At 49.9% G+C, this 15,788-nt stretch overlaps 1 long non-coding RNA gene across 1 annotated transcript; it reads left to right on the top strand.

The window, feature by feature from the left end:
• Positions 1–281: 281 nt before the first annotated feature.
• LOC118006960 lies at positions 282–1,422 on the top strand. The gene is made up of 3 exons (XR_004678238.1): positions 282–399; positions 995–1,049; positions 1,379–1,422. It is a non-coding gene; the product is annotated as an uncharacterized LOC118006960 (long non-coding RNA).
• Positions 1,423–15,788: the final 14,366 nt, after the last annotated feature.

Below are 15,788 nucleotides of genomic sequence, written 5' to 3'. Positions count from 1 at the left end.
GCTAAGACCTGGGTCAGTGATTCTATGTGATACAAACAAGGGCCATGCAAGGCGCAGACAGGGTGTCCCAGGTAGTGGAGGAGCGTGGGGGACGGAGGCTGAGTGGCAGCCCCTTGGAGAAAGTGGCATCTGGGTAGGGTCTTGAGGAGATAGCTAGGACTTTCCAGGGGAGGGCGGGGGAGTAGCCGAGTAGGGAGCATAGTACTGTCTCCCCAGGGAAGCCGGTCTCCTAAGTGGCTCCTTGTCAACAGGAGTGTGCCAGAAGAGGGGCCCAAATTCCCAGTTTACATCTGTGCCTGAAAAGGGGTGTCTGGTGCAGACAATGCCCCTCCTCCATTGCCAACATGAAGAAGCAACTGTACCCCTGAGTTTCCCACTGTCCTTGCTGTGTGACCTTAGGTGAGTCCCATCCCTTCAGTGGGCCTCAGTATTCTCACTTTCTACCAGACCCTCCGGGCTGTAGCACTTCATGGGCCTGGGGTGATTTGTGGGGTCCAGGCTCCCATTCACAGGGGCAGAGCTGGCTGGGCTCAGTCCAGCACCACCCTCTCCTGTCCCCTGTTTTTTTGGGGGGGGGTCCAGCAGGAGGTAGCACCAGGGTTTTGCGGGCTGGTGAGCAGAGGATGTTGATGGCTCTGTCCAGATTCATGTGCAAGATCCCCTGAAGGAGGTGCAGGCAGTGAGAGGGACGTCTGAGCTCTAGCTTTGGTGCTGTGTGACCCTGGGCAAGTCACTTCCCCGCTGGGTTTCCAGTTCCTCATCTGTTGAAAGGGGCAAGGCCTGCCCCAATCCTCAAAATGTTGTTGGGCAGGCTGGACTTGATGGCCTTTGAACCCAGTGCAGAGCGGTTGTTGGATGTGGGGGATGAGCACAGCTATTTCCATCATGAAGTAGAATCCTGGGTCCGTCCCCGTGTAGGGTCATTGCAAATCTGGGGCAGTGGTTTTTCCTTGTAGCAGGGCAGCAAGATTTCATTTTCTTTCTCCTTCCTCAGCTCTTTATCCCCATTGAAAGATGAAATTGCCTGCCGCCCAACCTGGGGGAACGCTGTGAGCTTTTATGAAGTCATACTTGCAAAAACAGTCTGGCTCTGGAAACGGCTCCTTTCTTTGCTGTTCTTGGGCTCCTCATGTCCCCCACCCCAGGCGGGGAGCTGGGTGGGATCCTCTTCGAGCCCCTGGCTTCAGAGGTCCCTCCTCTGACACTTTGCTGTCCCAGCTGCAACTCTTGCAGAAGCTCAGCCCTGGGCAGGGAGGCGGGGGGGGGGGGGGGGGGGGGGGGGGGGGAGGGGGCAGGCCCCTCTGCCAAGCCTTTGCCACCTGGTCTTTGCAGGCCACGGATGCACCCGGAAGGACCAAGCTCTTTGCTTTCCTTATAGTTTTCATCCCTTTCTTGGAGAATGTCAAACGGAGAATTGCTGTTAAGAAGAAATCAATATCTTTGGATGGAAGAGAACTTGCTGCATTTACAGCAAATCAATTCGGTACAAATTTTCCGAGAGCCTGCTGTGGGTGGGGCCCTCCACCCTGGAGGAAATCAGAGTTGAATCAGCCTCTGCTGGGCCACAGAGGAGCTCCAGGGAGGGCGGGAGGGGAGGGGAGGGGGACACAGGCTCTTCAACTGAAGAGCGTTGCCCAACCAGAAAACCACTTACCCCTCTGAGCCGCCTGTGGCCTGCTGACAATAATACCTACCTAGGGTTGGTGCACAGAACACAGGGAATGAATAAATTCATACATGTGAAAGGACAGTGACTGTGCTTTCCTCTTCAAAATGACTGATGTTAGGACAACGGTATAGGAGGAGAGGTTGGTTCTGACTGTGGAGTTCCAGGCATGTTTCTTGGAGGAGGTTGGACTTACACCTTGAAAAATGGTGTAATATTTAGTAATAAGTTTGACTGTTAGTACCAGAGAGATTCAATATAGCAAATGGCCTCAACAAAATACAAGGCCACTTCTTTTCATAGATATATCGAGAGGTAGGTGGCCTAGGGCTGGCAGAGCAGCTTCATGGGGTCAAAGAGCTGTGGTATCCTTCTGTCTTGTTGCTTTTCTATATAGCTTCAATCCCAAGATTACCTCATGGTCCAATATGGCTGCTCCAGTTCCAGCCATTGTATCCACATTCTAGCCACCAGGCAGGAGGAAAAGGGAAGGAGAAAGGCAGGCACATCCATTCCCTTTAAGAAAATGTCTTTGAAGTGGCACTCACCTGTTGACTAGACATTAGTCACATGGCCGTATCTACTGCAAGAAATGCTCTGACATGTAGTTTCTATTCTGAGTGGCCCATGGAACAGAGGGGGCCAGATACTGGGACCAGCAGGCCGCGGCTGCCACAGCTGAGTGGTCTCCAGCTCTCATTCCTCTTTGCTTTAAGGAGACCTCTTTCCATCCCTCCCGTCTGGTACCCAGAGGAATGAGCCTGCGGGGGGATTGGCTGGCTGCTCTGGATTCTGACTGCCCTGGGGAAGCGCATCAGGCGGGACGGCTCAGCTCTGCCGGGAGCGGAGGGCTGTTGCGTGCTGTTGCGTGCTGCTGTCGGTGGGGTGAACCATGGCTCTGAAGATTTTGCCCAGGATGGGGGGAGCCCTCTCTCGCCGAGGCTTCTCCGAGGCCCCAGGCGGGAGGGCAGCGTGAGGTGCTGCTGCGGACTCAGTCTTCCTCTCCGCGGAGGCGGGGAAGAGTCTTTCTGTCTCCTGGACCCCCCTCCGCATTCCCCGCACACACGGGGGCGGCCTGGCCCGGCTCTGGGCCGCTCCCCCCGGAGAGAAGGAAGCCTGGGGAGGAGCTGCAAAGAGAAGTGTGTCTGGAAGGGATTCCACCCGTTGCCATCCCCGGGCTGTCCAGGCTTTGGGAACATGGAGTGTCCTGTGAGCCTCCTGGCATTCATCCCCCTGTGCCCGCGCTGCTCGGCTGCCTAGTGGTCTCCTCACACAGCTCAGGCCTTGCCCTGGCCTTGTATCTGCCTTGCCCCCCATGACACCTTTGCTTACGCTGGGCCTTGGCCTGGAAGACCCTCCCCACCCCTGCCTCTCCAAGCCCAGCCCATCCTCCGAGTCCCCCCCGCCCGTGCCCTCTTTATTCAGTGCCCTGCTTCCACCCCACGTGTCGCATGCCACCCCTCCCTTGGAGTCCCCTTTGACTCAGCACACCCTCTCCTCATGGGGCCACTTTGGTCTTGGGTGTAGGTATTTGGCGTCTGTCCTGAGTGCTGCCCCCAACTGAGACCCTTGAGGTAGGGGGTCTCCAAGTGCGGACCCGGCCCAGAGCAGCAGCTCCGCGGGTAGATGCTGCAGGAACCCTGGCTGACACAGGCCAGCCCACCTGCCCCCGCCCACTGAACGAGAAGTAAAGACCCAGAGTGTTTGCGCCGGGCAACATGGTGCTGTGTCGCTGGAGCTGTTAGGACCTCCCCGGGAGAAGGACGGACTTCACAGACTTGGTGGGCCTGCGAGACACTCTCAGCGCTCTGTAGGGCATTGTTTGCGTGGGACACACACAGCGAGTTGCGGATAAGCTCACAGGAACAAGCTGTCTTTGGTGAACGCGGGGACTCCCTGCATCGCCACACGCCAGCCCCGGAGCCCCGTCTGAAGCCTGGCCAGGATGGGAAGAACACGAACATTCTGAAGGGGAGAAGCAGCTATGAAACAGAAAGTCCTCCAGGCCCTCGTCCTTGTCCTTGTAAACTATAAAGGCCTGGAAACCGGCTCCCCACGCTGCCCGCCCTGCCCCACTGAAACACTAGAAATTCCACCGTGGCTGGGATCGCAGCTGTCCACTTCACTGTGGCCTAGACACACGTGTCCGAACCTTCAAGGTCAGTCTCGCTTCCTGGATCAGAAGTAAAACGATCAATCGTTAGATCCAATTAGCCGGGGCCCACCTCTGAGTGAGTGCGGAGGACCTCCCACTCTCCCTTACCCTCCTTCCCTCCCAGGCCCGCATCGATCTCTGTGTCACCCACCCATCTGACTCCGTGTTCGCTCTGCCAGCCCCTGGCTCCTCTCATTACCATCGCTCTGCTCATCCTCACAGACTGGGTTTTCCCAGCTCTGCTGTTGCTGAAATGTACCCGTTAAACACTTGCTTCAGGGAGAAAAGTCTATCCAGGACTGTTTTTATACCCTCACACTCATGTGCCGAAAGAAGAAATTCAGAGTTGAAAGTGACCTATCTGAGGAACTTTCTCTAGGACTAAAATCTTAGATGTAGCTCAGCCATGTTTTTTGAGCATCTCAACTTTTTTCTCCCGATGCCTTGGCGGTTGAATTTTTTACCAACATACACCTTACAGACAGAATAGCATACTTAAGTGTATAGTTTGGTGCATCTTCACAAACTGAACATACTTGTGTATTGTTCGATCCTTTTCCAAGTCCTGATTTGTTAGAGTAAGATTCCATCAGGAGGGCATGCCCCACCTGTGGGTACTGGGTCAGACTCTGTGTTAGACTCGCCTGTCCTCACAAGAAGCTGGAAAGCAGATTTTAACTCTCCCTTGTACAGAAGAGGAAATACAGGCTCTGGGAGGCGTGGTCCCCTGGCTAGTCAGTCAGAGGGTAGGGACCCCAGCACCAAGTCTGCCCCCTTCCTGCTCTCCCATCCCCCGCCCATCCTCCAGCATGCCTCCTTGTACTGCGAGACCTCTCTGGCCTTACTGGAGCTGATGTCCCCGGAGTGTGGTACCCAAATAGTGGATGGATGGGCAGATGGATGGATGGATGGACAGGGATGGGGGCAGCAAGGACAGCAAGTCTGTATTTTCCTTCACCTGGCGATATAGAGGCCTGTCCAGCTGGGGATCCCATACTCGTGTCTTCTCAAGGTCAGGCAGCAGACACCGCCCACTTCCTGGCTACGAGCTCCCTCCGTCCGCTATGAGACCAGCACCCACATATAGCAGTTCTCCGGTAAGAGCACTTACCAGGCGTCTGCTATGTCCCCATCATCTGCATCAGGCTGGTCCATCATTCGGAGATGTAATGAGCAATCCAAAGGCTGGAGCTGGAGCAGAGCCGCGGAGGCCCTGCCCGGCCAGGCATCACCTTTTAGCAGCCAGATGGCGGGGTGGGGGCCCTGGAGGAGATGCTGGGAATCTGGGGGTGGGGGTCTCCGGGGCCCAGGCAGCAACTGCACAGAAGTATTTCAACACTTTAACCACTGGCCTGGGCATACCAATGCCTCCTGACTAACCATCAGCCCTGCTTGGAGATCCCATGAAGAAAAGATCTATCACTCACTCCCAGGGAACTTGCATCCCAGCTGCAGAAACAGAGGAGAGGTTCACAACTGGAGAGAATCAGGTCTTGAGTGCTCAGTCCATTGTGTGCCCACCCTCATGGGACCGCAGGCCAGCTACCTGCCAGGCCCTGGAACATGCATCCAACACAGTCCCTGCCCTTTGGAGTGGGATTTTCCAACAGGAGGAAGGCAGCTAAACAGATAAGCACAGTGTTATCTTTTGAGTTGTGCTGAGTTTGAGATCGCTCTAGAGCATTTCATGGGAGTTACAAAGCCTGAGAGCCTTGCAGAATTTTCTTTTCTTTTCTAATTTCCTGAATTTCAGATGAGGAGCCGGGGTGAGTGGTAAAGAAGTCACACGCACTAGGGTGGAAGACAAAGGGCAGAATCACAGCCCCTCACCTTCTTCCTGGCGCCCTCAGCCGCTCCCCCATGTCCCACATTCCTGCTTCTCTCCTGGAAGTGGTGGAGAAATGGCTGTGGGGTGACAGGGTGACAGGTTGACAAAGGGGCAGGTCGCAAAACTATAAAAAGCTAATGGCAGCAAGAATGGAAAGCACGACCCTCGGGGTATGTTAGTGTAGGGAAACCTGCCCCACCGTCCCTAGCAGGCCTGAAGGTGACTGTCACAGTCCATGTCTGGTAGTCCCTGGGGTATCAAGTGATGTGCAGTTTATTTGCTGCTTATAAGCTGAGTGCAGTGTTTTTAGGAAGTTTTGCAACTAAACTGGCAAAATAAATTATTTTGTGAGCTTGGGTTTGGAACAGTCTTCAGTTGCCAGCACGTGCATCTCTGTGGAAGCCCCTGTGTCCTGGCAGCATCTGATAAGGGCTTGTCAGGAACTTCGTAGAACGTCTGTGAGAAGTCACATAAGAGACCTGTAGTCAGTTCTAAAGGCCCAGTTGCAGCATAGCAAAAGCACCCACTGACCCCGCACAGATCGCCTTTCCTTACTCCAGCCTGGGCACCGTTTTGAAGGAAAGTGGATTTGGGTTGTAAGTGTCTCTAGGATTGGTTCGTGCTCCGGGGACGTAAGACCCTCGGGCTTCTTGAAAACAGAGATTCGGAAATGGATGGTCAGGTTCCCAAAACAGCTGGAGGCCCCTGCCCACCCTGAGAGGCGCCCCACTTGCTAAGGGGTCCCAGGGTGCTGGCAACCCCCTGTCCAGGTTTCCAGGTGACCCTGCTTCTTTTCGGCCACACTGTGTCTACAGGGAAATTCCAGACTTCTCCAGAGACCATCTTGGCTGCTTGGAATCCTGCTCTTTGACCTGTCTGGGCTGGCTCAAGCTTGGGAGGAAAGGAAAGTAAATAAATATAAATCTGTTTGATCACAAGCAGAACAGTTATCTTGCAACAGGAAGCTTCCTGAGGAAGAACAGCGAAGGGGTTTGGAATGAGAATGTACTATGTAAGCGTCAGCCTAGCCATGCCTTTGCTTGTCATGGTTGTGCCCGAGACGGAGCCTTGCTGGGAGTGGCATCTCAGCCATGCTGGGCCCCAGCACTGCCCTTCTCACCCTCCGGGGGGGCCCTCCCTCCGGACCAGCAAGAGCAGCTGATGGGGGCCTTGCCCAAGCAGAGGAGGAAATGGGCCAGCGAGCCAGCCTCCCTCCAGGGGTCGGGTTTTCCTCGGGACCGAGGAGGCAGTTTTTGGGGGGAACCAAACTCATCATTCCCTGTGGGAATGTCTTTTGACCCTTCAGAATCCTGAGAGGGAGAGGGTGCTTGTCCCCTGCTGCCTTTGGCTTGGGGAATCACTTGCGTGGGACATCTGTCACTTCCCCTTTACATCTCTGTCCCTGTCTGGCTCTGGCCAGAAACTTTGTGTGGCCTTTAGATTGCCAAGAACAGTCGAGGTCCCAGAGATGCTCTGCTGAAGCTCAGGGAAATCCAGCGGGCCTGTGGTCAGAAGCCCACTTGCTCAGCAGCTGGTCAACAGTCAGGGGTCTCTCTCCCTCAAACTCTGCCTGGGAGCTAGTGTCTACTCTGTGTGGGCCAAGGGCTCCTTACCCTCACCACACAGAAAACTAACTCCACACTCACCCCCTCCCTCGACCCCATCCTTCCTTCTGTGGGACGGCTGAGGATGCCAAGGTACTCCACATCCCCCAGTCCTTTTACAGTTCAAATCAGAATCCCGGCGATTTCTGATGGCCTTGGTGATGAATCTCATTGCACTTGATTTGGTTGAATTGATCTCTTGTCATTCATTCATTCATTCATTCATTCCAGACTCTTCTAAAGTGCCGGGCACTGTGCTGGCGCCAGAGTCACAGATGTGAGGGGCCCCAGGCTGTGCCTGTTGGGACACTGGCCTTTACCTCTAACACCCACACACGGGGCAGGAAGAGCGCTGTATGCTGGCTAGAGGGGCAGCCCTCAGTGGGCTCCATCCGGACTTCATGCCCACACCTTGCCCCGTCTGTCAAAAATCTGGACAGTTTGCAAGAGAAAACACAGGTCACAAAATAATGGTCACTCTAAACAATGGAGTATCAGGAGCGGGGGGTGGGCTACAGTGGGCCTTGCAGGTGCCATATATTTTTAGAAAATGAAGTTCATTCATTCAGGATGTTTGATGGATAACTGAAGTGGTCAGCCAGGAAGAAAACAGAGAATAGCAGTCCCATTTACGGAGTAGGCCAGAGCCTGGGCTAGTGCATCACATACGTCATTATGTGTGATCCTCAGAACAACCTGTCCAGTAGGTACTCTGCACGTTCCCATTTTACAGATGAAGACACAGGGTCAGAGGAATTACATGGCTCACCCACAGTCACAGAACTAGATCCAGGATTCAAACACAGGTCTGTCTGACTCCAGTGTTTCTGCTAATTATGGCAGGGAAATGATTCCTTGTTTCCACCAGCTTGTTTTTAACCAAGGCTGGCTAGGCATTCACACATTGGCTGAGCTGGCCTTTGAGCACAGCGATATATATTCAGCAATTATAAAGCAAGATGAGCCGTTATATATTTTGTTGGTATTCTGGGAACTGGCTGTTGGCAATTATCCACCAGGCTTTATCTCAGGTTACTAGTTGAAATCTCAGCCCCATATTTACCTTGCCCACAGAATAGCTCTGGAGAAGGAATGGACTAGAAGTCAGGTGACTGAAGTTGTAATCTGAAGCTTGCAGGTGATTAGCAGTGTGACCTTGGAGAAGTCACTTTTCTCCAGTTTCAACGTCCCCATTGGAAAATGAAGGAATTGCAGCAATTCTCCTTCTAGGGCCAGGAGAGAAGTGCATGTGCATCAAGAAGCGTGCCCGAGGCCTTGAACATCATGGTAGGGCTTCATGAGATTATAAGACATGAGGACCACCCGTGGTCACCATGTGACCGTCAGCCTCCAAGGTGGCCGGCAATGAATCCCACCTCCTGGCATTCCCCCAGGGGTCATCCTTTCCCACAGTGAACCAGGGTTGTTCTGTGCGACCAATAGACCATAGCACATGGCAGAAGTAATGGCATGCCACTCTTCAGCTCAGGTTATAAAAAAGCAGAAGCTTCCATATTGGGTTCTCTCTCTCTCTCGCTCATCACTGGCGAGGCTGGCTTGTTTTGAGCAGCCTTGCAGAGAATCCCATGAAGAGAAGAACTGAGTCCTCTTGCCAACAGCCTTGTAAGTGTACCACCTTTGACACCGGTCTTCTAACCCTGGTCAAGTCTTCCATTCATTACAGCCCCAGCCTCAAGTGCAACCACAAATTCCTGAGAGCCTTGGATCCAGAATCACTAGGATGAGCTGTTTCTGGATTCTTGATCTCAGAAACCGTGTGAGATGATAAGTGTTTGTTGCTAAATTTCGAGGCTAACTTGTTACACGGCAATAAATAACAAATACATCCCATACTATAGAATATTATACAGCCGTTAAAAATGGAGTTTTCTGTGTATGGTATGGAAAGATTTCTAAGACATGTAGTTAAAAGAAAATTATAATTATAAAAAAATACAGAGAGTTGTATCCCTTTTATGTAAAATGCCGTCATCACCCAATTTATTTTATAGGCATTTACATATGCATGTACTTATGCAGTGATTGAGCCATCATGAAATACCCACCATTAACATCAGGTTACCTCTTAGTAGGGGCGTCAGAGAGGACACAAAAGAGGACTTTTTTTATTCAACATATTAGAATTTATTTTCAATTTTTACCACAATAGTGTGTCCATGTATTATTTATACACAATAAAAAGATTCTTTAAACAAAGGGGTTGAACTATATGATCACTGAGGTGTCTTTCAACTCTGGTGTTTTATTAAACTAGTTCTATTTGATATTTTAAAAATATTTTTGTTTATTTATAAAACAGTTTTTAAAAAATAGTTGAATGCCAATTAAATGAACGATACAACATTTATCATCTCTTTGTTGGCAAACATTAAGAAGTTTAATAAATCTAGTGTTGGCAAATATGCAGGGAAAATTGGCGCTCTTGTACTCTGCTCCTGGCAGAAGAAATTGAGAATTAACCAGGAAAGCTGGTTAGGATGAGAATAAGATAATATCAACAACAACAAAAAACACACAACCTCCACGCCCTTTGAGGGCTCGCACTTCCACTCCTAGATATTCTTCCTCTCACATAGACACCGGCAGGAGGCCAGATGGCGCCATGTTTATTTACAGAGATGCTACACTGCACCCAGCACTCGACCACCTACCACTCCCGCACCTCAGGGTGCTTACGGCAGTGGGAGATTGCAAGAGCCAAAACTTAGAAATAAATAATAGCAAGTGAAAGCACACACTGCAGAATGTTACATATATGATCCCATCAGGAATAGGAACACACAACACCATTTCATTTCTTAACATTTCCATGACAAATCATAGAAACAAATCTGTAATGTACAAGCCAAAGTCATAAGGCTGAGTGTCTGTGTCTCTAGAGAAGGGAAGAGAACATAATGGAGGGTAATTAAGAGGGACTTAACCTTTATCTGTAATGTTCTGATTTGATTAAATAGTTATAAAGCACTAGTTAGCACTATGTAAGAAATGTATTTAAATATTCATGTGTCATTAAAAATTAATTTAGAAGGAGTCATTTGCCCATACCAGAAAGAACTTTGGCCGGACGAGTAGGAATTCTGATATTTTAAGAGCAGTATATCTCAACTCTGGCTGGCTGCATATCAGAATGACCTGGAGCTTTAGAAAAAAATGATGCTAATTCTGTGCACGCCCAGCAATTCTGATGTAATTGGTGCGTGGCTCTGGCCTTGGTGCCCTTCAAAGCCTTCCAGGTGATTCTAGTGGACAGTCGGGGCTGAGAAGCCCTGATTCAGATTAGCAGGCACTGAAAAGCTGTCCCAGGTGGTAGGACACCGAGGAGCCTTAATGAGGTGGTCTCCTCGACTGGATGCTGGCCTAGAAAAAGGACATTAGTGAAATCCAAATAAAGCCCACAAATTAGTCAATAGCGTGTGCCAACATTAAGGGAGTTTTGATGCATGTACCCTAGTTACGGACAACGTGAACGCTTGGGAAGCTGGGTGAAGGGTGTATGGGAACTCCGTACTATCTCTACAACTCTGCCGAAAACAGAAAAGTCCTATGTATTTGGGATAATTATTCTGATTATATTTTAATTCTTACTCAATTAAAAAAGAATCTGTCAAGTGTTGTGTGTTTTTGAGTGTTATAGTTTAAAATGCTGGGGGTGGCGGTTTGCCACAGCTGTGCTCATGAGGTTTCTGGGTAAGAACAGCGTTCGAGCTAGAATCCCAGAACCTTCCCGTCCAGCTGGGGCCCAGAACTCATCACACTGGGCAAGGCCTCGGTGGAGCCGCACCCTTACTTTCAGGGACACGCGTCTGGCAAGGGAAGATGCTACACAGAGCTCATATTCTCCAGAGAACATTTCTCTCCATGTTCGCAGGGTAAGTTTCTCAAGAGTAAGAACTGCCCATGAAGCTTGCTGGTTGTTCCAGAATGAGTGTGTTCCCACGGGAAGGCAGAAATCCCAGCACTTTGGAGCTGGGAGGGTCTCGGGGCTCATGCATCCGATCTGCTCATTGTGGGGATTGGGAGAACAAGGCCAGAGAGAGGGGAGGCCCGGCCACGGCTGCAAGGAGCGAGGGTAGGGAAGCACTGGCCTTCGCGTCCCATTCTCTTGGTCTGCAGGCGTAGGGCGCTTCCTGTTACGTCGCCTCTGACCTCGCCCTTGACAAGCAGCGGTCTGTGCGAGGGCAACTTGTCTCTGGGTGGCAGAGAGCCCAGAACTGAAATCGTGGTTCCTTGTGACTCCCACCGTTTCTGGAGGAACATTCCCTATTCTGAAGCACTTGACGGATGAGGGGTTTACTCTAGTTCCTCCGCGGGGCCGTGGGCCTTGCTCAGCTGACGGCGGTGTGCAGGAGCTGAATGGGCCAGATGGCCAGGAATGTTCCCGAGTTTGTGCCACGCCTCCCCCTCAGCCCGCCAGACCACTCAGGGGCCCGACGGTCTGCCTGCCCACCCGGAACATCCCAGCTAGGGCTGGTCTGGGGAAAAATGGCCTGGGGAAAAGCAGGCGCCTCTGAAGTCATTCGTGGCAAAGTACCTCTGATTTCCCTTGCTGGAGGAGAGAATAAATGATCTTGGCATGTGGCTTTGAGCATGAATGTAACGGGGAGATTGGGGTTGCGCTTCTCAGCTGCGCTGTGCATGAGAATCACCCAACACCCCACCCCCATCCTGATTTCATTGATTTGAGGGCCCAGACATGGGTATTTTTAAGAGTTCCTCCAATGGCTTTAGTAAACAGCCAGGGCTGAGAACTCTGGAGTGGACGGAAAGGGAGACAGAACACTGAGCAATGAAGCCTATGTTGTATTATGTTTGCTAAGTCAAGACATTGTCTAGAGAGGAGGGTGACTTGGCCAAGGTTTTGCATACTGTTGGCCAATTAAAGTCAAGTTTCAGTTGAACGAAGATCTGTGGGTACCTAGTCTGGGCTGGGTGTGGAAGGAAAGCAGGATGTAAGGGACAATCTCTCGCAGCCACTCACTGAACTGTCACTGGAAGCAGAAGAGGAGAAGGGCCAAATCCCACCCCACAGCTCCCGCGACTGAAGCTGGGGGCTGCGGTGCCTGGCTCCCACCATGCTCTCCTGCCCACCGTCTCCTCCTGCATATGGCTGCCGAGCTGCAGGGCTGAGCGACTGTCTCCTTCGAACTGCTTGTCCTTTGGGGGGGGAGGATAGTCCGGGTAGTTGAAGGCATGGGCTCTGGAAGCAAACTGCTGGGTTTAACCCCAGCTCCAATGCTTCCTCCCTGTGTGACTAGGGCCTATTACATAACGTCTCTGTGCTTTAGCTCCCTCATCTGTCAAGTGGGGTAATGAGAGAATATACGCCACAGAGTTGGGAGACTCAGTGAGTTAGTGGGTGCATATAAAGTGCTTCACACGGTGCCTGGCACCTAGAATGCACTCGTTAAATGTTAGCTGCTGTTTGCGGGCTCGACGCTCGTGCCTCCTGGTTGGAAGGGAAGAGCAATTCTCTGCAGAGAGATCTGTCCTACCGATGCATGAGCAGTCTTCAATGTCACGGCGGCATACCTACCGCCTTTAACTACCGATCTTCTGTATCTCCAACCACCTGCTCTCAGATGTACCTGGCCCAGCCCCGTCTATACCCGCACCCACCACCATCTGTGCTCAGCTCTCCTCTGCACCTGGATTCTGTCTGTGCCTGGCTCCTGTCCGAGCCCCGGTCCTGCTGCCACCACCTTGAGTTTGTATTCCAGAAGCATGCTCTTCTCAATAGTCAAGGGCAGGTATGTGTGGAGGGAACAGACTCTAGCCGGAAGGAGTGGAGGTCTCACAGATTCCTTGTGCCTGAAGAGGGAGGATACTGGTGAGCCCGGAGGTGATGTATTCACCCAGTCAAGGGAACTGCGGTGGGGGTGGCCTCTGAGAAGCACCAAAGAGAAGGCCCACAGAAGCAGGTGAGTGAGAAACTTTCCCACTCTCCCCGCCTCCACTTGCTCAGAGCGCCTACCCTGGGGAGGCCAGGGGCCACAGTTAACAAGATGGGGAGGAGGAGTAGATGCAGTAAAGAGGAGAAAGGGAGAGGCTCACCCTCTCTGTTATGGGCTGAATTGTGTTCCCCAAAATCATATGTTGAAGCCCCAACCCCCAGTACCTGAGGCTGTGACTATATTTGGAGCTAGGACCTTTAGAGAAGCGATTAAGTTAAAATGAGGTCGTTAGGGTGAATCCTACCACAAGGTGATTGGTGTCCTTATGAGAACAGGGCATTAGGACACCGAGAGACACCAGAGATTCGCGTGCACAGAGGAAGCCCATGTGACGACACAGCAAGAAGGTGGACCTCAGCAAGCCAGGGAGAGAGGCTTCAGAAGGAACCAAACCTGCCGACACCTTTGAATTCCAGCCTCTAACACTGTGAGACAGTACATTTCTGTTGTTTAAGCTTGCCCCCCACCCCAACCTGGTAGTCTGGGGTATTTTGTTCCAGCAGTTCCAGCAAACTAATACACTTCCCCAGCTGGTTGCTTCCGAAGGGTTAATACACTGTGATTTCTTTCCATGTACCTGTTAGCCATGTGTATGTTTCTTTGGAAAAATTTCTGTTCAGATCCTCTGCCCACTTTTTAATCAGATTGTTTATTGCCCATTAAGTTGTATGAGTTCTTTATATATTTTGGATAATAACCCTTGTCAGATACATGATTTGCAAATATTTTTTTCCCGTTCCACAGGTTACCTTTTCATTTTGTTGGTGGTTTCCTTTGCTGTATGGAAGCTTTTTAGTTTGTTGTAGTCCCACTTGCCGATTTTTGCATTTTTTGCTTGTTCTTTTGGTGTCATATCCAAAAAAATCATTGCCAACAGCAGTATAGGGGAAGCTTCCCCTATGTTTTCTTTGGAGAGTTTTACCATTTCAGGTCTTGTGTTTAAGTCTTTAATGCATTTGGAGTTCATGTTTGCGGGTGGTGTAAGATAGGGATCCGGCTTCATTCTTCTGCATGTGATTATCCAGTTTCCCAGCACCATTTATTACAGAGACACCCTTTCCCCATTGAGTATTCGTGGCTCCTTTGTCAAATATTGGTTGACTATATATGCAGGGGTTTAAATCTGGTCTCTCTGTTCTGTTCCACTGGTGTTTGTGTCTATTTTTATGCCAGTACCATGCTGGGCTTTTTAAAATTTTTATTTTTTAGAGAGGGAGAGGGGAGGGGAAGGGCAGTGGGAGAGAGACAAAGAGAATCTTAAGCAGGCTCCACGCTGGGCATTGAGCCCGACACAAGGCTCAATTTCATGACCCTGAGATCGTAACCTGAATCGAAATCAAGAGTCGGCTGCTTAACAGACTGAGCCACCCAGGTGCCCCTGGTATGATACTGTTTCATAGCTTTATAGTATAGTTTGAAATCAGGAAGTGTGATGCCTCCAGCTTTGTTCTTTCTCAGGATTGCTTTGGCTATTTGGGATCTTTTGTGATTCCACAAATTTTAAGATTGTGTTTTCTACTTCTGTGAAAAAATGCCATTGGAATTTTGAAGGGGATTGCATTGTATCTATAGGTGGCTTTGAGTAATATAGACATTTTAGCAATATTAATTCTTTTGATCCATAAAATAAGAGATCTTTCTATTTGTTCGTGTCCCCAATTTCTTTCACCAGGGTCTTGTAGTTTTCAGGTACAGATCTTTCTCCTCCTTGGTTACATTTATTTTTAAGTATTTTATTGTTTTTGATGCTATTGTGAGGGGTTGTTTTCTTTCTTTTTCAAATGTTTCATTATTAGTGTACAGAAATGTTCTATATGTTGATTTTCGATCCTGAAATTTTACTGAATTCACTGATTAGTTCTAATAGTTTTTTGGCGAAGTCTTTAGGATTTTCTATATTAAAGATCATGTGACCTGTCAATACAGGCAGTTTTAGTTCTTCCTGCCTGATTTGGATGTCTTTATAAGTATTAGCATTAAAATGGATCATATGGTTTGGTTCTGAGCTTCTTGGCAGCCAGGATAAAAAGCAAAACATGGAACATTTTAGAAAAGATATGAACATATTTTCTCAGGAGAGATGGTACTTTTGCTGACCCCAAATTTGGAAAATTATTTTTCACCTAGGATTTACATAAGGAAAATAGGGGCATATACTAGAATAATTTGTCAATAAAAATTTCATAGCAAATGCAGAAAATCAATTCTAGTTGTTTCTTATAGTGACTGTGAACAAAAATCCAGAACAAAACATTAAAGCATAACCCAGTGAAGAGGATGCTGCAGGAGTTGAGTTCCTGTGATCCAAGTAGGAAAAGCCAAAATTCTAAGGTTTCACCAGTGGTCACTGGGAGAGCAAGCATTTTTTGTAGGGAGTGGGGCAGATGCCATTTTCAGGGGTGAAGCTACAAGGAAGCAGGGAAGTAGACATGGCAGATGCTGCATCTGTATTTAATTAAGTTGGCGAAGGTATGGTAAAAACCTTCTAGTGACTTTCTATTTCCAGTGATTTTGTCCTTCCTGGCACATAGGAGGAATATTTTCTATTGCCATGTATCTT

The sequence above is a fragment of the Mirounga leonina genome, unplaced genomic scaffold, assembly GCF_011800145.1.
Source record: "Mirounga leonina isolate KUSES-001 unplaced genomic scaffold, KU_Mleo_1.0 Mir_115, whole genome shotgun sequence".
Lineage (NCBI taxonomy): Eukaryota > Metazoa > Chordata > Mammalia > Carnivora > Phocidae > Mirounga > Mirounga leonina.
This window is presented reverse-complemented; position numbering and strand designations above follow the sequence as displayed.